The sequence below is a fragment of the Cinclus cinclus genome, chromosome 3 (genome assembly GCF_963662255.1).
Source record: "Cinclus cinclus chromosome 3, bCinCin1.1, whole genome shotgun sequence".
NCBI classification, from domain to species: domain Eukaryota; kingdom Metazoa; phylum Chordata; class Aves; order Passeriformes; family Cinclidae; genus Cinclus; species Cinclus cinclus.
Window position 1 is genome coordinate 22,404,083 of NC_085048.1, and position 25,990 is coordinate 22,430,072.

A 25,990-nucleotide genomic window follows, 5' to 3' on the forward strand; every position below is an offset into this window, starting at 1 on the left:
ATGGCACTAGGGCAATTCAAAAGGGGATTCAAACGAGGCAATGTACTGGACAGGAAATATACCATACAGCCTGTTCAGTGAGCAGATCCCCTGAGGCAGCCAGCCAGGAAACAAAACAACAGGAACTGACTGTAGATCCAATACCTCCTGCATAACTGCAGTCAGATATCTCAGCCCATACAGAATCTCTTCTGTAAGATCTTTTCCAAAATGTATTCCCAAGTACCTACAGTATTTTTTTCAAAACACTCCTTTTTTTTTTTTTTTTTTTTTTTTTTTTTTTTTTTTTTTTTTTTTGGAGACACAGCTAAAGGACAAATATTAAAAAAGTGTAATATTTAGCAGATGCAAATTTGGAATATTTACTGACAGTGGAAAAATCCAAATCAAATCCAAATTCACTTCTTTCCTTGGCCCAAGGTAAATGAAATTCACATAATGTAATTTCATAGATTGATGCCTCATTCCATACTTCTCATGCTAAAGTAATCTTGCAGAAAAAAAGTATGCTTCACTGCGTAAAAATGCAGTGTGAATTTGAAGTTCATTGCTATGAACAGTCACCTTTGGTGTTGGCAAAATCTGCATTTTTTTCTTTCATTTGGTAAGAGTTTCTAGATTTTATGCAATGCCTGTTTTCTCTCCCCCTGCTGCCATTTATTATTAAGGAAATTTAACAAAATCATTGATCTGTAAAAAAAGACTAAAGAGTAATTACAATTATAAAAAGCAATCAGTGACGAAGGAAAGTGTTTAAACAAGCAAGACTAGCGTTTGTGCCCAGCCCTCAAATAATTTCTCTGTCTTTTGAACAAAGAAGGTAACATCCCAGAGGAGGAGATATATTTTCCTACAGGGAGAAGGAAGACTGAACTGTTAAGGGCTTTATAATTTCATTACAGTAGATAATTAGTTAATTAGAATGATTAAAAGTTGACAAAGCAACATACTCAGATGAATTATAATCCACAATCCTAAAAGTAGCAAGGGGAAAAGCAAAGCATCAGCTTTGCAGCTGAAAGTTCAGCTGCTGAAAATCCTTAAATGACAAAGGTTAACAGTAGGGAAGATGAGGGCAAATGTTGTTCCTTATCTCCCATTCAAAATAAATTTCTTTAATCAGAACCTCACAGGCTACCATAAGGAAGAGGCTGTGGAAGAGAACATCACCCTTTCTGGAAAAGAGCCTGTAAACACTTCCTACAGATGGCAGCCTAGTTTGTTCCAAACACTGTTTGTTCTTCAAAGCATCTGAGAGCAAGACGAAGTGATGGAGCTCTAGCTGGGACTTGGGTGACCTCACTTAATGGAGATAACTCTTTGCACCTACACAGTTTGAAAGAATTTCAGAACAGAGTTATTGAAAATGATGATGATATTGTTTTCCCAATATATATATCTGAAGTAAATTACTCGATTTAGTGGAATTTGAACTTTGATTTTACCTCTGCATTGAGTGTCAGTAAGAAATATTTTAACTCTCTGATTTACAGTTGTGACTATAGTTCCAATTATTATCAGCATTTGAATAACAAGCACGGAAGACTTGCTGGTTCAGTGAGGAGATGGGAGATCCATCACACTTAAAACTGGTGACCAACTCACCAAGGCTAGCTGAAAGGACTGCTCTGAAGACAAGACAGCACTGCAGCACAAAATGGATCTGCTGGATTAGCATATTTTCAAAGCACACTTCCTCTTAAAATCAGCCTGAGTTACAAGAAGAACATCTCTCCCCTCCAAGACCATAGGAGGATGAGAGTGGAATAAAAAAAATGCATTTTCTTATTTTAGACTGAATTCTTATTACTATGTAACCCAGAGGCTCCCTTCAGGAATAGAACCCACTCTGATGACTGCTTCAAAAAATTACCCCTAAAGCACATCCTGATCCTTAGGAGTCATAGTCATTACACACATCTAGAGTACTATTATTATTATTATTATTATTATTATTATTATTGTTACTATTGGCATAGATCATCTGGATTCCAAGATATGTGCTAGCTACTAATTGCCTCTAACTGAATCGTAAATCCAGATATTAAAACCAGGTGTGTTCTGTAATTTTCCTCTTTGCTGTGCTCCATTGCTAATCTAAAACTACCCTCCTTCATTTAAGGGGGGGGGGGGGGGGGGGGGGAATGGGGTGGATTTAGACCAGAAATAAGGAACATATTTTTTTTTTTTACAGTAAGAGTGGTGAGGCATTGGCCCAGGTTACCCATAGAAGTGGTGGATGCTTAATCCCTGGAAATATTCAAGGTTAGATTGGGGCTCTAAGAAACCTGATTTAGTTGAAGATGTCCCTGCTCATTGCAAAGGGATTGGACTAGATGACCTTTAAAGATTCCTTCCAAATCAAACTATTCTATGATTTTTCCATCCCAGTTGAGCTGAAAAGCCTCATAAACTCTGACATCCCTATGATTTCCATATTTACTGAAAACTATGCAAAAGGAATCTTTCAGTAGAATAGAATCTCTAAGTGGAGGAAAAGATCTGGCATATTTCATTGTGAGCTTTCCTGCGCATATTCCTTTTCTGTTCCTGCAGCTAAGCAGAGTCAGAAAGAGATGAAGACCTAGAAGTAAATTCCAGCTAATAAAAAAGAGACTTTTAGTTGACTTAGGAAGTTTCTTTGCCAGTTGCCTCTAGCAAAAGAGAATTATTATATTCCCAGTGAAACATTATTATCAGGTGCATTCTTAACACAAAGACTCCTCAAGCCCTGAAGGCAGACAGTCTATAAATTTTGAAATCTTAGAACTACTGGTTCAGGTGATACCTATTATCTGTTTCTTTTTTTTTTTTTTTTTCATTGAGTACGAAAGGAGAAAAATCTAAGTAAATCAGATATTTAAAACTTCTGTGTCTGACATGTCTCATAACAACAGATGCTCATTTTCATATCTTCACATTCAGACTCTTCCTGTGATACCTCTGCTTTGAAAAATAGAAACCTTAACAGTTATCCGTGCCCTGATGCCCAGTCTTACTGTTTAATCAGAAGTCCTGAGCTTGTATTTCCTTTAAAAATTACTTTCACCCATTAGTGGAATGCTCTGAGAAACTACATGACTAAGATTTGAAGCATGAGCTTTTTAAATTTTATGAACTCACACTGACATCATTTTTCACAAAACCTTTTCATTTTATCTTTGAGTTTGTGTTTGGAAAGCTTGTGAGATGAAACCATTCAATCTAGGGGAAAAGGTTTTTTCAGTCTCTTTGCCCAGTGTCATGCAAGTTGCTAAGTGATAAATGATCCCAAAAGATATGTTTAACTACTTTATTCAGAGAGCAACACCACTGTATTAACCAATATACTTATTTTTCTAAGTGCATTGGTATGAAAAAAATGAGAAAATTTTCTGAGGAATCATGTTCAGTACAGAAAAATTTTAAGAACAGCATTGTACGTTTTCCAAATCTGAACTAAAATAAATTCATAAAGACTTGGAAATGTAACTTTGCTAGAAAACTTTCAGAGTAAATCAGAGGTTTTACATTTATTTCACTAAAATATCTGGAAGATTCTCAGGTAGAGATTTCAAATTCCAGCTACTTGCATTAACCTATCTCTAAGTTTTGTGATGCATTCTTGTTCAAAGACTTCTTGCAAGTGTCTCATTTTAAGTTCAGATCCTGTGCTAACCTATGCAATAGAGAGTTAAATGCAAAGGAATATTTAAGTTCTTGTTTATCACAAGTGAAAGGAAAGACAAAACAAAACCACTAAAGTCCTGTACCTCTAGTATTGACTGGTTCAGTGTATATGGTAAAACAGGAATCAATTTGTTAAGAATAATTTGGGTACTGTGCAAAAAATACAGCACCTCAAGTGTCACTGCTCTGTGGACATTCCTGGCAAGAATATGAAAATTTCAATCCTTTGATAGCAAAACATACAGAAGCAAGATATATGAATGCAAATCCTCACAAATATTAGTACAATGTCTTTCATAATACATTTGTGTATAATGTGATTTTTGTTCTTCACTAGAGAGGAGGATGGAAGGGACCATTAACCTGGCTACTGCTGCAGTTAAGACCTTTTAATATCCTGTTATGTCTGTAGCCTATACATAGGTGTGCTGGTTTCACCTTGAAGACACCTGAGGGGAGGGCACACTGGGAAGTTTTTCTCCATGAAAACTTCCTCTGTGAATTGATGGGACCAGTTGGAGGCTGGTTTAGTTGTTGACAGCCTGAGAAACCAATTGGAAAAGTCGGTTCTCTCCGTGAATCACATTTGAAGCAAATAAACCCCGGGAAAGCTCTCTTGCATTTCCATCCTTTCACAAGGTAACGCTGACCTGGCCCGGGTCCCTCTCATGTGGGGCCAGGCAGGGCTGGGCTCGGGAGGCTGCCGGGCCCCGTTTCCAACCAGGAGCCCCGATAACCAAAAAGAATCAAAGCCCATTGCTGAGATCCCGGCCCTTTTCCCGGTGTGGCCATAGCTCAGCAGGGCCCTGCCCTGCCCTGCCCCGGCTCGGAGCAGCCCTGGGGTGGCCGAGCCCGCCCGGCCGCCCTCACGGGCTGGGGGGAGGCAGCCGGGCCCGGTTCGGGAGAGCCCCCAGGGCTTTGTGTGCTGGGCAGGGCAGAGGGAGAACCCCCGGGCTGCGGCTGGAGCTGGGGGCGGGCAGCGCCGGGGGAAAGCCATGGACACACGGCCTTGGCACCCATTTCTCCTCTGCCTGCACTTTGCAGTTCTCGTCCTGCCCCTCCAGCGTGGCCTGGGCACCCTGAGATCCTGACACAGCTCCGGCATGGCCTGGCACAGCCCCTGAAACTTCTGGGGGAGATTTTAACTTTTTTACCAAAAGATAAGACTTACAGACCTTCCATCCTTCCTTGGGTCAGAGGGAGAAGAACAGAAAGGATACACCCAAGTCAAAGAAGCAAAAGTTAAATTACTAGATGGAAGGAGAATGAGGAGACACCATGAAGGTTGGCTGAAAAATCTTTTTGTAAGCTATAGGGGTGCACTGTACTACACTAAAAAATTGCTTTAAACTCTGAGAAAGGCATTGGGGGGAGGTGGGGTGAGATGTAAAGTGTTTGGAAGATCCTTTCCCCCAAGGGAAAAAGGGGGATCTCTGTTCCTGGGAATGAAGTATGAACAGAGAGAAATGAGCTAAAGAGAACTTTGCATTTGAGTAGCTCATCCTTAAAAGTAATACCCCGTGACTTTTTACCATGGACCACAACCCAGCTCTGGGAAGGCTGTGAAGGTGGGAGGAGTTTCATGATTGCAGATCCCGGGCGGCTGATATTCATGGAAAAGTGGAGTCAAGAGAAAATTGGTTCTTTCCCCTCTTGAAAAAGACCCCTATAGCTAAACAAGAAACTCCTTTCCCTAAAGTGAACTGAAAAAGATGATTTAAGTAAGGAATTGACTGAAGTGTCTATGTTGTTGAGCTGTGACAAAGAGGAAAGAGGGAGTGGTCTGAAGATCTGTTATAAATTTATTATTATTTTTCTTTGTGTTGTTAATAGTTTTTCATTATTCCCTTTTAAGTTTTTAACCTGCTTTGCTTTTACTCCTATTTCACAACAAAAGGTAAATATATTACAATTGGCAAACCCAAACTATAACATTAGGGTTCGAGTTTATAGGAAAATTAATACTAAAAATTATACAAAGCTTCTGTCTTTCATGTGAAGATACTGAAGGTATGCCTGTAAACCCCAAGTTAGCATGCAAAGGCAGTTTTGTATACACTCAATGTCGAATATCTACAAAGTCTCCTGGGTAGCAAGGGTAGTATGTCGTGTTTTACAATAATTTTACTAAAGATTCTAGATTTTGCAAGCAGTCTGGACTGTGAGATCCTATAGCCTGTCCTGCTATGTATAAATATAACACTACTTCATTCTACTCTTTTTTTTTTTTTCCCTTAATAAATGAAATAGCATGAATTCGACTATTAGTAAACATCTTGAGTTTCCTAAACCTTATTTTTCAGACACTATTTTTGATCTGAAATATAGGAGACAGGGACTCAAATAATTCTCTAGGTAGTTTGTTCCCACAATTATTCACCACAGACTTAAAAATGTAGTCCTAATTTTTTTTTTCTTTGGTTTCAGCTTTCTGATAGTGGTTGTATGCTTTTGTCTTTGACATGATTGAGCCATTTAGCATAGCATGGAAGACATCACTAATTCTTTATTATAATACATGGGCAAAGGGGATAGAGTCTGTCATGGACATTTTCAGAAAAGTTTTGTTGCTATTTTCTATTACATGCTACCAATTGTATACCACTTTTAATGACTATTCAAAATTTACTTATTATTTCAGTACTATTCCTTTTCAATACCACAAGGGAAAATTGTTTTTATGTTCTAGTTCAGTACTCCTGAACAAATCAACTCCTTAGCTGTTGATTCTTGTGTACTGGTAGTTCATTTCTCTTTACACTAGATTTCAGGCACTGCCTTTCAGTTGACTGTGCGAAAAAGGATCCAAGATTAATAAAAGCTTTAAGGTGAATATTACTAGACCTCTTCCTACAGTGGATTCTCCAAAGGAGATCAAAAGGCTTTTAAACTGAAAAAAAAGTCTGGCTTTAAAATTACATAACTGCTTCCCCAAATTTCATAGGCAGAGGAAACTCAAAGTATAATAAAGAGAATATATATACCTTTGTCTGCTTTGCAGACTTGTCCTCACATCCAGTATTTGTTTTACTCAAATCACCAGCCTTCCAAATTGCATCTGACTTGCATCTCACTTCTCTATGGTTGCAGCAAATTTCTGTCATCATCTTGGTGACCTGGTATCTATCTGTTCCCTGTCCCTTACCACAGTTTCTAGTGTTTCCTTAGAGCTTCAGTCTCCCAACTCCAGGCAGTCTTCCTTTTGCATCTTCAACCCTACAAGTTTCTTTCCCTGGTTGTGCTCAAGTAGCTCCGAAAAGAAAGTAGAAATCCCTGTTCTGTCTGCACCTACTCTGAGTAAAGGCTTATAAAAAACCTGGAACCAGAGACACGGGGTAACTGACTGTCAGTTCTCCATTCAGTAACTATAATTTTCTTTCCTTACTCCTGATGGGTACTTTTGCATTTGGCTGACTTAGAAACTTTAGGTTTTTTATTCGATTAAGTTTACTAAGCCATCTACTTAGCTGTCTCTTAGGAGGCTGAACAACTGGATATTGCTTTCCAGAGTGATGTGAGTAGCTCAGCTGAGCCAGAACAGCATTGTTCCAATGAGAACTTGCTCCAGTATTAACCCTGAAATACAATAATACCAGCACTAGGTTTTACAAGCTGGTTTACAAACATGTGCATAAACATTTAAGGTTTAAGATAATGGAGAGGTTTGTGTAAACAGCTGACAAATGTTCCTAATGTATGGGTAAGACATTGTCCTTTCTCTGCTTTTCTTTGGGCTGTGTTTCTTTGGGTTTGTGGGGATTTTTTTTTTGTTTTGTTGGGGTTTTTTTTGTTTTTGCTTGTTTGTTTGTTTGTTAGTTTTTGTAAGATATGCTAAATAAATGCTGTGTCACTTGGAGGTAAACTACTTTAAAATGTAGGTCAACGCCATCAGGAAAATCAGGAGAGATTTCACCTTTACAACTATAATGCATGACCTCTGTAAATGCAGAATGAGGAGACTCACTGACCAGCAAAGCACACTGTGAATGCTATGCAATGCAAGAGCTGGAATAAACAAACCAAGTCATTCTCAAAACACCCAAACAAAATAAAATAGCTTCACTAGTATAATTAATCAGTAAAAATTGAACAGATTTAAAAGACAGATGCAGGCACACCCTATGTTCTAATTAATTTAGGAGCATAAGAGCAGTAATTTTTAATGCAACAAACCCAAACAACTGGCCATTTACATTGATTATTGTCCTATTAATCCAACAATATGTTTTCTAACGCCGTTAAACTGCATCCTGAAAAGATTCATTTTTAAAAATCTGCTGCTTTGGTAAGATTTGTTAGGAAGTTAATTTTGTCATTCACTAAGCAGACCCAGTTATGTTTTAGGAAGTCAAAGCATTGGAACTATATTGAAGAATTACAGGAAGTATATTACTGTATTTCACTGACTGAATGCCTACTCTGCAAAACAGAAAGAAGAGGATATTTTATTTTTATTTGTAATCCTTCCACCTTTAGGAAAAACATGAAAATTCTGTTTGACAGGTGAATCACTACAGAAGCTCTAATGAGATAAATGCCACTTGTGGTTTATTTCGATTAGGAGACTAAAAGTTTGTATAACTACAGGTTAGATTTCATACAGGATAATGTTTCAGAATTTGTAAGCATGGTAAGATTTAAGTAGCATTTATTCATGCACTTCAGTTAACTACTTTGATTATGGAGACAGATCCTTTGTCAAATCTTTTTTTTGCTAAATCAGTATGAGATTTAATGTCTTAAGTTATAGTTGTATTAAAAACTCATGTAGAGGATCTTTTAGTTTATGTCCCAGTGGATTAGCCATTTTTCACTTGGATCACAACAGTCCTTTGTAATGGACCACAGTCTGAGGCCAGAGTGGCTGGAAAGCTGCCCAGTGGAAAAGGACCTGGAGGTGCTGGTTGACAGCATTTGAACATGAGCCAGCATGTGCCCAGGTGCCCAAGAAGGCCAGTGGCATCCTGGCCTGGATCAGCAATAGTGTGGCCAGCAGGAGCAGGGCAGGGATTGTCCCCCTGTACTCAGCACTGCTGAGGCCACACCTCGAGTGCTGGGTCCAGTTCTGGCCCCTCACTGTGAGAAAAACACTGAGGGGCTGGAGAGAGTCCAGGGAAGGGCAATGGAGCTGGGGAAGGGTCTGGAGCACAGATCCTGTGAGGAGCAACTGAGGGAGCTGGGGGTGTTTAGCCTGGAGAGAGAAGGAGGCTCAGGAAAGACCTTATTTCTCACTTCAACTCCCTGAAAGGAGTATGTAGCCAGGGGGAGGTTAATCTCACTTGGGAGGAGAGAGGTGACAGAACAAGAGGAAATGAACTCAAGTTACACCAGAGGATGTTTAGCTTAGATACTAGCAATAATTTCTTTACTGAAATAGTAGTCATGTATTGTAAGAGGCTGCCCAGAGAAGAAGCTGAGCCACGATCCTCAGAAGTGTTTCAAAGGCATGTGGATGTGGCACTTGGAGATGTGGTTTAGCCATGAACACAGTGGTGCTGGGTTAACCATTAGACTCAATGACCTTAGAGGTCTTTTCCAACCTTAATGATTCTATGATTTTATGTTAGAAGAGCTGGTGTGGAACATTTTTTCGTTTGTTTGTTTTTGTTTTGCTTTTCTTTTTAACAATAAGCAAATTTTCCCTGTGGTTGGAGAAGAGGATAGCCACCAGCTAGCCAGGGAAATGCCTAATGCTACAATAGTAATGGAAATTAGATTAACATCTGTAATAGGAAAGCAGGAGCAGTACTGGAAATATAAAGATTTTTCAGCATAGATCTGTACTAAACTTTTTAATTACTGTGCAGAAAACAATTTTCTTTTGTTAATTGTAGGTAATGGATACAGAATGTCTGAAAATGTGGCTTCTTATCTTTTCCCACTGAAGTCTGTTGTAGTCCACCTCTATCTAAGATGGCTAATACCTGAGAAGCTGACACTGAATGGCATTAATTGGCTGTAATATATTCAGTACTTAAATTACTTTCAAACAGTGTAGAAGTTTTATCAAATCAATTGAATGGGAAATTGGGTACAAATTCATTACAGCATAGGCAGCTTGGCCATATAAAGAAGCAGCCTGTAGTAGAAAACATCATATTTTTAAGGAGGATTAAGTTGCAATGGGTTTTCTAAGGATTATCATTTTACAATGAGTATGTTGTTAGAATACCATAACAGGAAATAGAAGGTGCAGCAATTCCCAAAAGTAAAAGGGGCCTGAGTCCAGCTGAACATGAACATAATGTATATAGACATATGGTAACATTTAGTGGTGTATCTATGCTACCATTCCTTCAGCAGTGTTCTAGATGCCATAAAGTACATTCATCTGTTCCCTGCATGCCAAATAAAAAGGCGAACTAATCATGCTTTAATCAAAATTATACATCTTAATAAAATTCTTTACAAAGCTTGCAGAGCTTTCTTTTGAGCATTTCAAAAATGTAAAGTTTTTTTTACCCAGAGCTGCTATGCTAAGAATTCCAGCAAAAATTCTAAAAGTATTTAGAATTATTGCCATTTTGAAAAAAAAAAAATCAAGATCAGTCTTTTCTCATGCAGCAACAATGTTACATAATATTGACAATATTCATATGTTTCCTGGAACTGTTAAAGCCCGATCATATTTCCCAACAATTCCGAATTTGGTTGCCTGCATTCAGTACTTCTAGAAATCCCCCTAGATAATTTCCTGAAGGCATTTAGACCAGGAGGATGCAAGCAGACTAGGATCTGCCAAATTCCTTCCAGGTTCAGAGGGATGACCTGAGGTAGATAAATGCTTAACACAGTTTTAAAAATGTTTTTAGGGACTTATCTTAATTCAGGTACACCAAACCATTGAAAATCTAATTATTGACATAGAAAATTCAAGGATATTTTTTGATACAGAAATCTCTCTGCTATTTATCTCATTTAGCTCAATCTTCATTAAAATGCATTAAAATGCAAATAGAAATTAAAAAGTAATTGGATATAGCCTAATTTTAAATATCCCTATTCATGATGAATCATGCCTTTCAGATACCTAATAACGTATTTGTCTAACAACTTTATCAGCTTGGCAACATATCCTTTTGTTTTAATTACTTGCAGTAGGTGTTGCAGTAAAGATATTCCTTTAACTGCTACACAAGAGTGTGTTAACAAAGCAAGTAGCTGATGACTCAGTTTTTCAGAATGACTTTGACACTGAAAAACTGGAAGTTGGCCTGCCCCTTTCTTTGCACAAGCACCTGAGGGAAGTTGATAGGCAATGCTAGGCATGGCAATTAGCTTACCCAGCATGAAACTCAATAGAAGCAGGTGCTGAAGAAAGATCTGACTAAGAAGATTTCTCCCTTCTCCTTCCTTCTTACTCCCTGCCACAGCAGCTCAAAAGGTGGCACCTAGCCAGGGCTAGAAAGCCTGTCCCATTTTGTTTACCTATTTTATATGATACTAGCACTGTTGCTTTTCAAAGCAGTCAGCTAATAAAGTTGTGGAAAGAAGTAAACTTTTATGCTGGCCTGTGTCGCACCATCTGTCCTATGCTATCAGCTACGACAGCTGTAGAAGAGTCACTTCAAAATGCTTTCAGATTACATTGTTCTGAACATCATTTCTAGGAAACATAATAAACAGCAAAATCCTTTTTTTCATGAGAGGCCTCTGAATGTCTGCTACTAGTCAAACCCTTTCTAGCCGTTGAAGTGCCAGAAACCTGGTTGTCTTTGAGGGAAAATACACCTACACAGAAAATTTAAACCTTTGTTTATTTATAGATACATTACCTGCATTTCTCACATGGCACCCTTTATTAACATGCCTTCAAATTATTTTCCATTGTTTCCTGTTTTGGGACTGAACTTTCTAAACAGTCACTTTACTGTCAAAATCATAGTCAGTCGCTTTACATTTCCCGTGTGCTTTTTCCTTTCTGCGATTGTGGGTATGAAAAACAAAAAAGACACACTTGTCAATATTGCTGAGGTATGTTTTCGTTTTGTTTTTTTGGTTTTTATTTTTATTCCTTGGAGATAATCATAAACTGTTTTGGTTTTTGGATTTTTTTTTTTTTTTTAGTAGAGAGCACTGATGACTAAAACTAAGATCTGTGCTTTAAATGAACAGTGTTTTACTGCTTCTACTCGCAGATGTCTGGTCTGAGACAGCCAAGGCTTGTTTTCAGAATTTTGTATTTTATTGCTGAAATAGGTAATCCAAAATCTAAGATTAAAAAAAAAAAAAAAAATCTCATTGCGGTAAATCTAAACCTGCTGACCAAAAGGATTTCACAGACAAGAAGTCTGTGGCTGTATGAACAATGGTGTCCTTGTCTCCTGACTACCTGTTCTGCTTTCTGTAAATGCAAGATCATATAGTCTCTTTGATTCAGTTGGAAGCTAAGCTTGTTACTAATAGGAAGATAAAGCCTATCTCATACCTCAGCATGTGATACTCAGTCTTGATCAGAGATATCACATGCTGGGACTTGCTGCAAGTTTTGCTGATTATTCCTCTGTATTAAGATGAGGACAGTTGTAATATACTTCATTGTATTCATATTGCCCAGGCTTCTAAGAAATTGCCAATTCAACCCACAGCTGGGCAAAGATCGGGCATTCTGACAATACCCCATCAGAAATACATAGGCATGCTGATACCTCCCACAAATGAGAAGGCATATTTGCTACCTTCCTCTGAATTTGTAACTGCTGGAAGTAAGAGAAAGATCAGAAGTAAAGCTGCTGAACCAATGCTTAGTGAAGCATTAAAACTCTATTGAAAAGTAGACTCACAATCAAAAGCGAATGGGAGAGGCAAGATCTAAGTGATAGGCAGGGTTTTGGAGGCCTCCAGGTGTAGAAGGGTGCAGTCTCCAAGATTCACTAGTTTTTGATTGGTAAGAATTAATGTGTTTGATTCTGAAAGGTGCTTAAAGAAAATAACATCAAACAGAAGGGGATATATTGCATGATAGTTTATGATTTCAGTGTATATATAGATCTACCATGGCCAATAACACTACTACTGGTCGAAAGGGGAATATGAGGAAGTGATTTCAGACAAAACCAAAAGTTTTACAGAAACATCATTGGTGTTGCTGTGTATATGCTTATACTGTGCTGCTGTGTATCCTATTTAACCCCACCTGTGTGAATGTGCATTCTTTCTAGTTAGGGGCAAATAAACAGGTTTTCTGGCAGTGTCAGGTTCTATCATACAGCAACTGATGTGACTGCTTATAAAACAAAGGAGCTATCCCACTGATCTCCGAGTTAAATTTCTCTGGGTTGCATTTCTAAATTACTTGACCTTCTAGAATTGAGCAGATGATGCCTAAAGATTGAAGCATACACCTTAACTATTTGTAGTCTAGAGAATTTTGTAAGGTTTAATGGCATCAAAGTTGAGTGTACTTGCTTGCTACATTCTGAGAACAAAAATGCATTTCTCACTACTGAAATAATGTCAGACATTCTTAGCATTCAAGCCCTAAATATCAAATTAATAATGATTATGATAATGAATTTTGCAATTCATATAGTAATATTGTTATTAGCATAAATAAAGTGTGTGGTGTTCATATTAAATGACAAGCTTGCTTATCTTGCACAGTCTTTCAGACATGAGATTTAATCTATGTACTCAAAATCAGTCTGTAGATCCTACTCCCTAGGAATTTAACTCATATTGACAAGACAATTGTATGTGCAGACTTACCACTTGGTATTAAATAACAAACTCAGCCTGGAGATGAGAATGTCTCCAAGCAACTGAACAAACCAATCTTGAAAAGGGATTAGGAAGTTACTTCCTATATGTAAAGGAAAACCTCTCCGCCTAAACTAGTATGGCACAAATCAATTACACTTTCAATTGGTATTAATTACATTTGAATCAATTTACTTCACTATCTGAGACCTTTTTAAAAGAAAATATTTTATTTGCCTCTAGGCACCTAGTTTAAAGGCCTTGAATACTTTCAGAAAACCAATTCAAAGATTTGTGATTTTAAATGTTTTACTTTTGGAGGTACTTTGGATGTATTTTTGGATGCACAGTTTGACACACTTTGAGGATCCTTACCTGCCAGAAAATCCTGAGCAATGCTTAAGCATTTGGGATGTTTTGGAGAGCTTAACACAATGTGACTCAAGACACAGGCATTCAAAACCTCTGAAAATCTTGCCATTAGAGCCCACTTCAACTTTCAGCTGATAAATCATGGCACGTTTAACATAATGGAAAGGCTGCACAGGGCTTAACCCCTCAGTTCACTTAACTATTTTTCTGCTTTTTATATCATCATGTATTATACATACACTTAATATTTTAATATTATTTTGAATAGGTTGAAATTATTGAATATGAATATTGAATATTACTGACAGACCTTCAACATGCTTAGCAATATATAAAAACATAATTATTTGAGGGAAGGGGAAAAAAACCTCTTGTTAAATTCCTTTCACCTGTTCCTAACCCCACTGACAGTGAAAGGAAAAGCAAGAACTTGACCATCTCTCTTAGTGGAGTTTGGAATACCTCACCTTAGAGCAGCAGCAGCAGCAATGAGATAGAAAAAGATAATCCACTGACTTTATTCATGCATAAATGAACTAATCTTTTAGATGCATATAATTTTATTTTGATGAAGCAATCCATTCCCTAGTCTTAGGTTTTAAGGTGATCAATGTAACAGGAAAAATAGGAAATAAATAAATAAGGAAAATTGTATTAGAAGTGAAAAATATAATTATATAGCCAAACTGCATGCAGAATTCATGCAGAATTCAGTCGCTTGCCATAACCATTCTTGGTAATGAAATTGCCACATGTATTTGTGCAGCTATAGTAGATGCACCTTGATGAAGTCTAGAAAATTACACTAACGAGCCTTGCAGTAATTTTTTTTAAGACAGCCTGGAAGATGATTTAGTAATTTTCTCATTGAGAATTCCTCATGCTAGTTCTTCTACATCACAAAAGTGTTTGCAATAATGTACAGCAAGACACTTTTTAGAAATTAGGTTCACATTTCAAAAATTACTGATTTTTTTCCAGAGTAACTGAATTAAGACATTATTTTTACTTTCCTCTTCTACATGAATGTGACTACCTCAGAAATACTGACACTTCCTCACTTGTATCTGATTAAACAGGAGTATTACAAATTCAACATAATTTGAAATTTGAATTATTTCCACTGTTATGCCCTTTTATGAACATCTGCAATCTTGCTATCCTAGATGTTTGCATAAGACATTGCTTAACTTTAGAGACATTGTCTAGCAGACCTGAAAAGAAAGGAGATTTTATTACTAGATAAAAGAAACTTGGGTTAAGAACTCCTTCATTAAATTTTAGTAAAACTACATCCTTTCCACTGCAGATTGGCAATAAGTCACAATATTAATAATATTCCAGTTTAACTGCATGTGTGTCTGTTATTATTAAAAGATAATTATATGATAGTTTAAACTACCTATGATACTATCCAATAATTGTTTTTTCATCATATTTCTAACAGCATATTTCCTAGGCATGTTTTTTTCTAAAATTTTCTTTAATAAAGGACAATAAAATTGTGAAAAATATGAACACATTAGAGGTTATTTCAGCTGCTGAGTATAGGTTCATGCTTGTGCACACAGAAAAGCAGTAAGTAGCTCAGGTAAGAACAATTTTCTCACAGGAACATACCATAAAAAAATATACTTTTCTGACAAGAATTAACAGGTTTTTTTACTTTCCAGTGAACCCTCTGGCCATTTCAGGAATAACAATGTCAGGCTAGGGTAAGAGTCATTGCCGTCATCTCAACCAGATACATGTTTATTGGAGGATTGCACATGGAAAGCAATGAATAACAACAAAAGTTAGATTTGGTGAGGTTTTTTTTAAAAAAAACATCCTATTCTTGCAAAAACAGCACATCAGCTAGCAGAGGAAAAATATTGTGAAAAATTCATGGCAGAGCAATCAGACCATCCTGTATCAAAACCAAATATGCTTGTCTCATTAATGGAAGAAATAGAAATGAGATATTTGGAACAGCCAATCAAAATAAGACTATCTTCTGAAATTACATTTTTTCTGTCTAAATACGAAATAACTTTTTTCTCCGCTCTAGAGACAGTTACATAAAGCTGTCTATAAAAACATAAAGCTGGTGACCTGTTTGTAGGAGCCAGTTCCTGGAAGCACCATACACATTAGGTACTGTACTGAGACATGCTGAGAATTTTGAAGGGTTCCAGAGGGAGGAGAGGGAGCTAAGATATGCTGCCTCTTGAGGGAAGCAGGCCATTTCTCCATTTTGCTGAAATCATTAGTCACACAGAGCCTCATTCCTGAGTGGGAGCTGCAGCTATAATTAGTGCTGAGACTCTCATTTGCATTCTTGCTATAAAAGTTAATATTTTACATGTCAAATAACCCATATGGATGCACATTTAATATTAAAAGAACTGCTGTTCATAATACATAAGCAGAAGGCTTTATTACACATATTATTCCTCATACCAGGTACCTTTTATGTTAGAATAACAAAATATGACTTATTTAAGCAGTTGTGAATCTTTTTATTAATAGTCTGATTATAAATGTGTTTAATCTACACAATTTTAGTATATTCTGAATCACTATTAGTTAGAAATATACCTTTCTTTCCCCTTTGCACAATTTAACCTCACATTTTCTTGTAAGTATCCTTTTCTGCTATTGCAAGTGATGTCAAAAATATTCCCAACTCTTGAGTCTCTGCAGAAGCATGAAGACTATGTCTGCAAATGCACCTCCATGGAACCCCATGTCTGATCAATTGCTAAACACAGAGGCTTCAAAATCTGGGTATTAGAAAATGTCACGTAAAATGCAATCTATTATTATTAAAGATCTTGAAGTACAAACCCTCACATCTTTTGAGCTCTGCTTCCATATAGCCAAAGCTAAACCAGCCAGTTGGGAAATTGTAGGAGATTCTATCAAAACCAATCTTTGTGTAAGTATTCATTGAAGGATCCTAAAATTGCAGTTAGCTTAAGTCCTATAGAAGCACCTGTAACATCCATATGAATAGCAAATGAATTCTTTATGATCACTGCTATTATACTGACTGAATTCCATTTGATCAGTGCTGTTAAAAAAGAATATTAAACAAGAGTCCACCTGGCACAGACTCTGTAAAAATAACAACAATAGTCGTTAACAATTGTTAGCAGTAATAATTATTGCACATATTACATATAAGTGCATAAAAATCAAAAGCAGCTGGGTAATGTACTTAGAATAATGAACAAGAAAAGACATGATAATTTCTGATTTCTCTTAAGAGATGAGATAAAAGTAGTGCAAGAGTACTATGTGCTGCTTTTCATCCTGGCAGTCTCAGAATTTCTACATTATTGTTCTAAATGTCAAAATCATCTCACTAGGTTCAAATGTACTTGTCAGAGTGACTGAAGGGTTAATACAAGAGAAGCATAAAAGACAATCAAATAATAGTGCAGTGTGCTTAATTGGAGTGTTTGATAAGTTACTATCTCTACCATTTCCACTGGCCCTACAAGCTGGAGGGCTAGCTTTTAGATATTAATGTACTCAGTATACTGTAACTCACTTCTTGGCAAGGCTAGTATGGTCAGCATTCACAAATAGAGTAATTAGCAGTGAGCATACAGATCTTCACAGTGCTGACCACAGTCATGCTCCTCAAGGCTATTGTTCCTTTGGCTGGAGGGGGGAAGCTGGAAATGAAGCAACAATTATTTTTCTCATAGAAGAAAGGCTGGGTCCCAGAAAATTTGATTCACTGTGATGACAGCTGTCTTTCCAGTATAAGGCAGTGTAGCAACTGGTGCTAAGAATCATAATGTGGAAAAAGAAAGAAAGAAAGAAAAAAAAAGCTTGAATTTGTGAAAGGACTCTCAAATATAGTCCTGCTAAAATCATAAATTACTGCGCTTTAGAAGTTTCCACCTTACATTTTTGCTTAGGCTTTTTCTTTCTCTGCTGTGGGTCGTGCCATAGAAGCATGACATCCCATGCCAAGCTTCCATGAGACTGTGTTGAAAGTGTGTTCTCGTTCTTGCAGTGTGCCCACAGAAATCTGCCTCCCTGTCTTGAAATAACTTCAGCAAAGAAATCAACTGCAAAGAGCTAAGATACTGCATGTGCAATAATGATACGTTGCTCCTGTTAATACTACTGTTCCTAAATATGGATGGCACTTTGCACAAGATAAGGGGCTAAGTACAATACCTTGATCATTGTGCAACCTGAGAAGTGAACATTTGATTAAGTTACAACAAGCTTAAAAATCTCTCCCACATCGGCCAAGTTATCACTATCCTGCATGTACTCTCAAAGAGTCTTACAGAAGCGGATCTGTATTGATTTATGACTTGAACTCATACTTGGGGTAAACTAAGGTATTCAGTTGCCTCCGGTTAGCTAATGGGCAGTTTCTTAGAGTGCTATGATGATTGTAAAATTATAATATCAATTCTGATTTACAAAATATAAAGATTCTATTAAAAATGTAAAGGTGGGCTGAGTAATTTACATTCCTAGAATACTTATATTCAAAACTAAGATAAGCAGACAAAAAAGAGCTCATAAAAATATTTAATTTGACCGGATGTATATCAAGCAGGCCATTGTTAAGACAAGATACTGAGTCACTGACATCAACTGAGCTCATTATTTTCAATTACACCCATTCATTTGCAATATTAACACACACTGAAACTGTAAGAACTTAGTATTTTGATTTGCTAGCTACTTATGCTGATGTTGTAGAAAAACAGAATAAATTACAATGCAGATTGATAAAATAAATACTATTTAGCAAATCCGAGACTCAAACAAAACTTTGAAAACCGTGAGGGTGATGAAGCCCTGGAACAGGTTGCTCAGAAAAGATGTGGGTTTCCCCTCCTTTGGAAGTGTTAAAGACCAGCTTGGATGGGGCTTTGAGCAACCTGGTCTAGTGAAAGGTTCCCTGCCCATGGCAGGGGAGTTAGAATTAAATGATCCTTAAGGTCTCTTACCACTCAAGCTATTCTACAGTTCTATGAAAAATTGAGTAAAAGTCAGTAGAATATCAAAAGAATAACTCCACAGAGGGTCTTAGTCACTAGTATGAGGGCAAAGGATTACTCAGCTGGAACCTTACCTCTAGGCAACATGTTTTCCTCATGAAAGTACCCCAAGTATATTCTTGTCTGACTTGGGGCAAACTCAGCAGCATTTTAATATTGGCCATCTCAAAGAATACATGAATATAGAAAGTCTATCTTCATCCATGTAAAATGAAAGGTATGATCTGATGTGTGCTGATAGAGCATTTCAACAGATCAGACTGAACACAAAATAAAAGGCAGTTTCTTCCTGGTGTTAAAGCACTGTCCAGCCAGGACACTAGCCCTTTGGCAGAGGGATTCAAATCCATATCTCCTCATTTTACTGGTATCCTAAACACAGCATATGTCCTTAGCCTCTCCTTTTGAAGTTCACTAAGTTTGATGGCATATATACACAGTCTTCTCTTGGGAAAGTGAATGACATGTGAAAATTTAATCTGGTAACCTGGACATTTATTAAGGAACATGAAAAGCTAAGATTCAGTTCTTCTGCCAAGATTTATTTATTTCTGAAGAACCATTTATTTGTTGAAAGAAAAAATGTTCTTGCGACATGAGTTCTCAAACTTCTAGATGTGCCTCACTGAGCCAAGGTACCCTCAATTCTTTTCTGCACAGTGAAAATATTTTCATGGGACGCACAAACCACAGCACAACTCTCAGCCTGAGATTAATGGTCAGATAACTTCTATGGGAATGAGAAATATGGATATAAATCTGTTATGGCAAAAAGAAATTGCATTTGCCATATTCTTCAACTAATCCAGTTTGTGTAAAAATTAGACTATTACTCCCTTCTCTTCTGGTAACATTTCTCTAAGAAGTCCTCTTGACTAGTTATCTGTAAAGAAAGCATTCAGGCATCCTGATTCAGGGGAAGCTTCTATAACTGACTTGTAAGAAAGGATTGTGATTCTCTGATGTTCTGAGAGACCAAAATATTCTCTAATTGCTGTCTGCTGGATGTGGTCCATTCTGTCTACTGCTGTTTGGTTCTGTTCAGAGGCATCTGATGCTCCCTGTTTAAATGTAGGGAGTCTGATGCCTGGGGAGAGTCTTTTGATTCTACTCATTGTAGCACTGGAATCCTTTAACAGGACTTGCTCTACATGCTCAAATCACTTTGAAAATAAGATTTTGATGCCTGAACCACCCAGATGGATTAACATTTTATAACCATTAAATCCTATGTTTAAAAAATTTACTTTACTATCCATCAAGCTCCACAGGACACTGTTGCAGTTTATCTGTAGAGACTGGTCAAAAGGTTTGCTTTTGTATCCAGTAAGTTAACTTTAAACATCTATGAAGAGATAACAAATTGATAAGCATACTTTTGACTCTGGAATCTCACCTTTGTACTTCATGATTATTTGGTATCTGACCCAGACTGTCATATGATATCAAGTGAAATTCTGTTACCTTAATAAAACCTGTAAAGGAAAATAGACAGGGTCACAGTAGTATTTCCTCAAAGCAATCAACAGCTCCACTTCAAGCATTTTAAGGTGGGTTTTTTCACTCTCAAACTAAAAAGTTACACATATCATATGAATACAGCATGTCTGAAACTGTCGGAATTGTTTTCAACAATAGTATCAGTTGAGAAAATTTAGAAATAAGTGAGTTCTAAAATAAAAATTCATGTCTGGATAAATCACACAAAACACACAGCAGATCTTTGTTGGTGATCAGTCATTTTCTGGAAATTATGGAAATTTTGACCTGCAGAAGTGCTGTGAGATTTTATTACCTTCTGTTCCCTAAACAAACCTGTGGTGATACCTTCACTGTTACGAGTTATAAAAGCTTAACGACCCTGCTAGGTAAAGTGAAAAAATACTATGGCTTTTTCAGCTGTTCATTTCTTTAAGAATATTAACTGGGAAAAGCCAGGAAAACTGTCATATAAACAGATCTCTTCACTTGAAATCTGATTTTAAAGTTGTGCTGTCTTGCCACAGAAAACAATTTATCAACTTTCCTTTTTAATTAAATATGGTTGGTGAGCATGCCCTGAAAGTCATTTACCTGTTTTAATATAAATATCTAAGACAGATCTCTAAACCTGTGTGTTTTGAGCAACAAATGTTTAATAAGCTGCCTAACACAGGTGATATTCTCAAGACATTTATAAAGAAAAAAAAAATGTTTTGCGTGACTTCAGTGTTAACAGAATAAATACATAGAGAAATAAATGGTAAACAGAAAAGATTATGCCTCTTCTTGACTCACCCTGCATCAAGTAAATGTACTCATTTTCTTCTTTTCAAGAAACAGCTTTTGCTGTCAGTGTTGCATATAAACTGTTCTGCAATATGTTAACCTGGATTTCTTTTTGGTTCAGAAAAGGACTACTCATTATCTAATCAGAAAATTCTAAATGCACTCTTTTATGCTTGAGAAAGATAATTTCAAAAACTCCAGTTGTATCTGTAGTAAAGTCAGAAGAAAAGCTGACTATTTAGAAATCAGGTTCTTGTCTTTCACAGCAGTCATACCTGCAGGCTCCCTTGGACTCTGCATGTCGGAGCAGGGAGGGAGAAAAGCCTCCCTGGCTGCTGGTACCCCACTGGCCTCTCTGCCTGCCAGCCCTGAACCAGCCTTCCCACGGTGTGACATCTCAGGATATGTGGCCATGGCTGGCAGTGCTGCCTCTGCCCCCTTCATGGGCTTTGGAGGTACCACCCCATAGTCCTGAACCAGCAGGGTAGCACCCTTTTTGCTGAAAACAAGGTGAGGTCTTAAATGGAACATGTCGCCAACTCTGTACCTTGAAACAATTTCTGCCTCAACCTTGCAGCACCTAAACTATATGAGGCTTGAGCTTTTACCAATGAATTCCATATATCAAGTGTGAAAAGTTTATAGGATGCTTTACAGTCCCAAGCTTTCAATAAAATCCCGCCTGATCAGTAGGATACTGTTATTTTCTCCCAAATCAACTGCACCAGTTTTGAACTGTTTTCATATAAATGAAACAAGTCCTTAAAGAGATCTGTGTCCCCCTGCCCTACCTGTAATTACATTCACAACTGATATGAGGTGAAACAGACATAGAAAATGTCCTTGACACAAGTTTCTAGGAGTTCCTTGCCTTCAGAAAGCATCTTTCCCTATGGACAGTGAATTTCTTAATAGTGGCTACAACACCTACAGAAGGTCAATCAGTTCAGAACCATTACTGAACTAAGGCCATGAATATCTTTCTCGACTCACGTTTTCATTGCAAAATTCATGCTGAATAAAATTTGCTTAGACCAGATTAGTAGCAATTTACATGAGCCTAAACTATATGAAGAATAAGATAATTGTTTGGGAGTAGGATCGACAATTGCCACCAGACAGGACCTTATGTGTTATCAGAGCAAAGAATGGCCAGCCTTGGACTGAGATTTCATGCAATTTGGTGTATAGGTATAGTCGCTGAATGTACCTTGTATGGAGATGCTAATGTTGCCTGTCTCTATTTTGGCTAATAAGAAGTGTTGCCCAATGAAGGCCCTTTCTGGTGTGTTCCCTCTGTCCTTAGAGATGTAGGTACTGAAGCAATAAGGGTGCTGGATCTGTAAGTGGATTGCACTGAACAGTGTAAAAACCAGGTAAGACCCTCCACATTTTCAAACCTTAAATTCAAATGGTAATTTCTGGTCTTTTGGTTTAGGAAGACAAGAGGATAGCTAGGAAGATGTGGTAGTAGTTCATCTAGTAGTAAAGAAGTATCTCCTTTGCACAGGGCTGAGTGAAGTACTTCTAGAGGAGGAAAGGATAGAGGATATTGTATCTGCAAGCTATTGTATCTGTTGTGTCGACAAACACCCTGCCTAGTGCCTATTTAGGGTTTTATTCTGAGATGCCTAAGTTTTCTCCCAACAAGAAATAAAGCTCACACACTTGTATTTTCAGGATTTCTGATCAGATATTTGGAAGTTAGGCACCAAGGCTCCTTGTACTGTAGCAGCAAAGTCTCTTGTCGGCTATAGCCCTAGCTGTAAGAGTGAATGTATGCATGAAAGAAAATATCAAATATATTAACTTAAAAGCTCTGAGTCATATAGCAAAGAAACTTTCGATAACTAGGGGAAACACTTATCTTATGAGAACAATTGTATTTCCTAGAAGACCTAAGAGCATAAGAAAGTCATAATGAATGAACAATATTTTTATCAAAAACAACCATTTCAGTCAAATTTTGTTAATTTTGTTTTCCTCATTTTTCTCACATAAAACTAAATGTCTACTGATCTCATTTATGTTTATATTGTTTAAATTATTTTCCCTCAAAAATGAATATGTACTTTTTGCTCTGAAACTCAGATAGTTAGAAAGGAATGTAAAGATTTCCTTAAGAATTTAATCTAATCTTTATTAGATTTAAGTGGGTCTCTGTGAAATCAGTGACTGAGGTTAAGCCCTGAATAAAAGGAGAATAAGAATTTTCTATTTCTAATCTTATATATATGTATAAAAAAGGTAATCACTTAGGTTTTCTACATCATGTTAAGCAAAACCCTTATACCTATAAAGGAATAATTGTAGCTCATTATATAAAATACTGACTTGGGACTCAAAATATGAACCCTAGATCAAAATTTAGACACATACCATATTTGGATATATTATTGTGTTGTGTCTTTTTTTCCCCTTGCCTGTATAGTTAGTCTTTTTTATTACAAGCTCCTTAGCACAGAAAGGTTCTTTCGCCCATTAGTATTAGCCTAAGAGAATACCTTATTTTTTTTTACTAAATGCCTGGGTCCTATTATAATGAAAACATCATATATTTTCCTAGTTTACAATAAAAAACCCTGGGGTTCTGTAACATTTTTCACAGTTACTGGCACCTTGCATCCTTTTTTTCCCTACAATGAATCCCAACATGAAAATGTTTTCTGCGTTCTAAAATATCTTTGCATCTTGGTATTTTAAAATGCTGCTTTCCTCTGGGCTGATGACTTCAGTTTATATCTTTAATAATTCCCAAGTTGTTTTCTTGATTAGTATTTTGGATGACTGTTTTATTTAGTGAATATTTGGTACTACAGTTTAGTATTTCTATATTTATTATTCTGCATTTTCTCAGCAAACTTCTGGGTTTTTTTTGCTAAACAAGTTATATAGAGCATACAACACCTTTTGGACATGAGCATATTGCTCTGCATTCCTTGCTATGCTTTTAGATTCCACATAAGTTACAAATTCTACCCCCTTCCCCCGTCACTTACATTCAGACGTACATAATCATGAATAACAGAAGGCCCAACACTGAATCCTCAGAAACTGTGTCCAGATTTTCCCTTTGTGGCCTAGTTAAGTTATTTTCCATCCCAGCTTCTTTACTTCCATGATGATTTCTCTTAGCCATTAATCTCAGATGTGGTGCCTTGTCAAAGCTTACAAGTAGATTACATCCAATGAATTTCCCTTATCTACAGCAGCAGTAAAATCTTCAAAGAACTTCATCAGGTTAGTTAAGCATGACCTACCCTGACTGAATCTATGCTTGTTACCCCTAATCAAACTGATTTTCAAGCTGTTCTTTCACACTTCCTTATGGTAGTTTAATTTTCCCCACAATCCTTGTTAAATTCACTGATGTACAGTTTCTTGGACTGTCCTTAATTTTTTGGAAGGTTTATTTCTGTTTTTGAAAAAAATCAGTCCTGGACAGATCTAGTTTAAGTTGTCTCAGTAAATAGACTTCTGTCTCACTGGGTTCCTTACTAGCTGTTTAAAAATGGTTTTGTTGCAAGAGATCCCAAATATTATAAAATCATGCCTTTTTTGTTGTTGTGGGGTTTTTTTTGTTGTTTTTTTTTGTGCCCATTTATATGTGCCATTTTACTACATGTAGTAAAATAGAATGAACTCTTATTGTCAATATAGAGTAGTAAAATTAAAAATACTTTGATCACATTAAATTCAGGGTGGTGAGGAAGAACTTTCAAGGGGGCCCTACTCCTTAGTGCAGCAAATAGCTATCAAAAGCTTTTCTAAATGCATTTTTCTGTTTACAGGGAGCCAAAATACAATGTGTCATCCTGAGGGAAATGGACATGGTGATGAATTTACACATCTGTGTCCTCTGGTCTCGATTACATGACTCCTTGTGTCTTGAGGTGAAAATCCATGTAATGTTGCATTTGATAAGTGAGGGAGTACACTGCCAGCACATCACTCCAGTCTTTCAGAAATATCTGGTGGAAGTTCAAGGTCATGGGCTTGAGCTGCTAAACTTCAATGGGTTAGGATGAAGTGTTCCAGACATGACATCTTGCTGTGTGGCAGGAACTTGCCGGGACTGCTGCACTTCTAAACAAAGGGAAAGTTTTTTGCATTATTAGAAAAATGGACAAGACTTGAAGAATACTCCTCCACAAGAGGTTCAAATCATTCAATTCTGTCTCTCTCTCTGAGACACGTGCACATGTGTATTTATGCTACATCAATTGCCAAGGTAACTGGGCACCATAAGAATAATACATGTAAATTTCAAAGGGATTATATCTAGATCTAAATTTTATCTTTCAAATATCAATGATGATTCCAGCAGAGATGTGGCAGATATAAATTAAGTGGCATTGCAGACTTTTTACGAGGGAAAAGGAATTTTGCCTGGGTTTTAAACGAATATGAACCATGGGACAAATTAATCAGTCCATTAGAGTAGCTTACCTGTCTTTATAAGACTGGAGATTTATGTGATGGGCATAACATGGTGGTTGTTAAGTCCCTAGTGATAAAAGCTATTGATTATTTCCAGAAATGAGCTAAAAATAGGCTTTGCAGCACTTATCTCTTAGGTGCTTACTGGCAAATGAAGCTCAAACACTATTCCAAGTTGACTACTTGCAATTCCACTTTTCATAGAATAATTGAATATTCACTGAACAAGACAGAAACCCATCCAGAAGCATGACTCTGATGTGGTGATTAATGCTCTTCATGTAAAGGGGACCAGTAGGTGTCCAATTCCTGTTCCAGCAGCATTTTTAATATTTAACATTGATTGACTTTAAGCAAGGTTTGGAACACAAATCTTCTTCTACCAAAGGAAACTTTAACTGGAGACCTCCATGGAGACTGGAAACCCCAAGAAGGGAGAGCCTATGGCAGTCACAGATTATGCCAGGAAAAAAAAAAAAATAAAAAGAGAAAAAATGAGACAGGCTTTAATATTCTAAAGA

General features: G+C 36.9%; 1 protein-coding gene across 1 annotated transcript in view; it reads right to left on the bottom strand.

Annotated features, from left to right (window-relative positions):
• CSMD1 (CUB and Sushi multiple domains 1) overlaps window positions 1-25,990 on the bottom strand; it is a 1,073,346-nt gene that overhangs the window by 1,029,709 nt on the left and 17,647 nt on the right. The window lies entirely within an intron of this gene.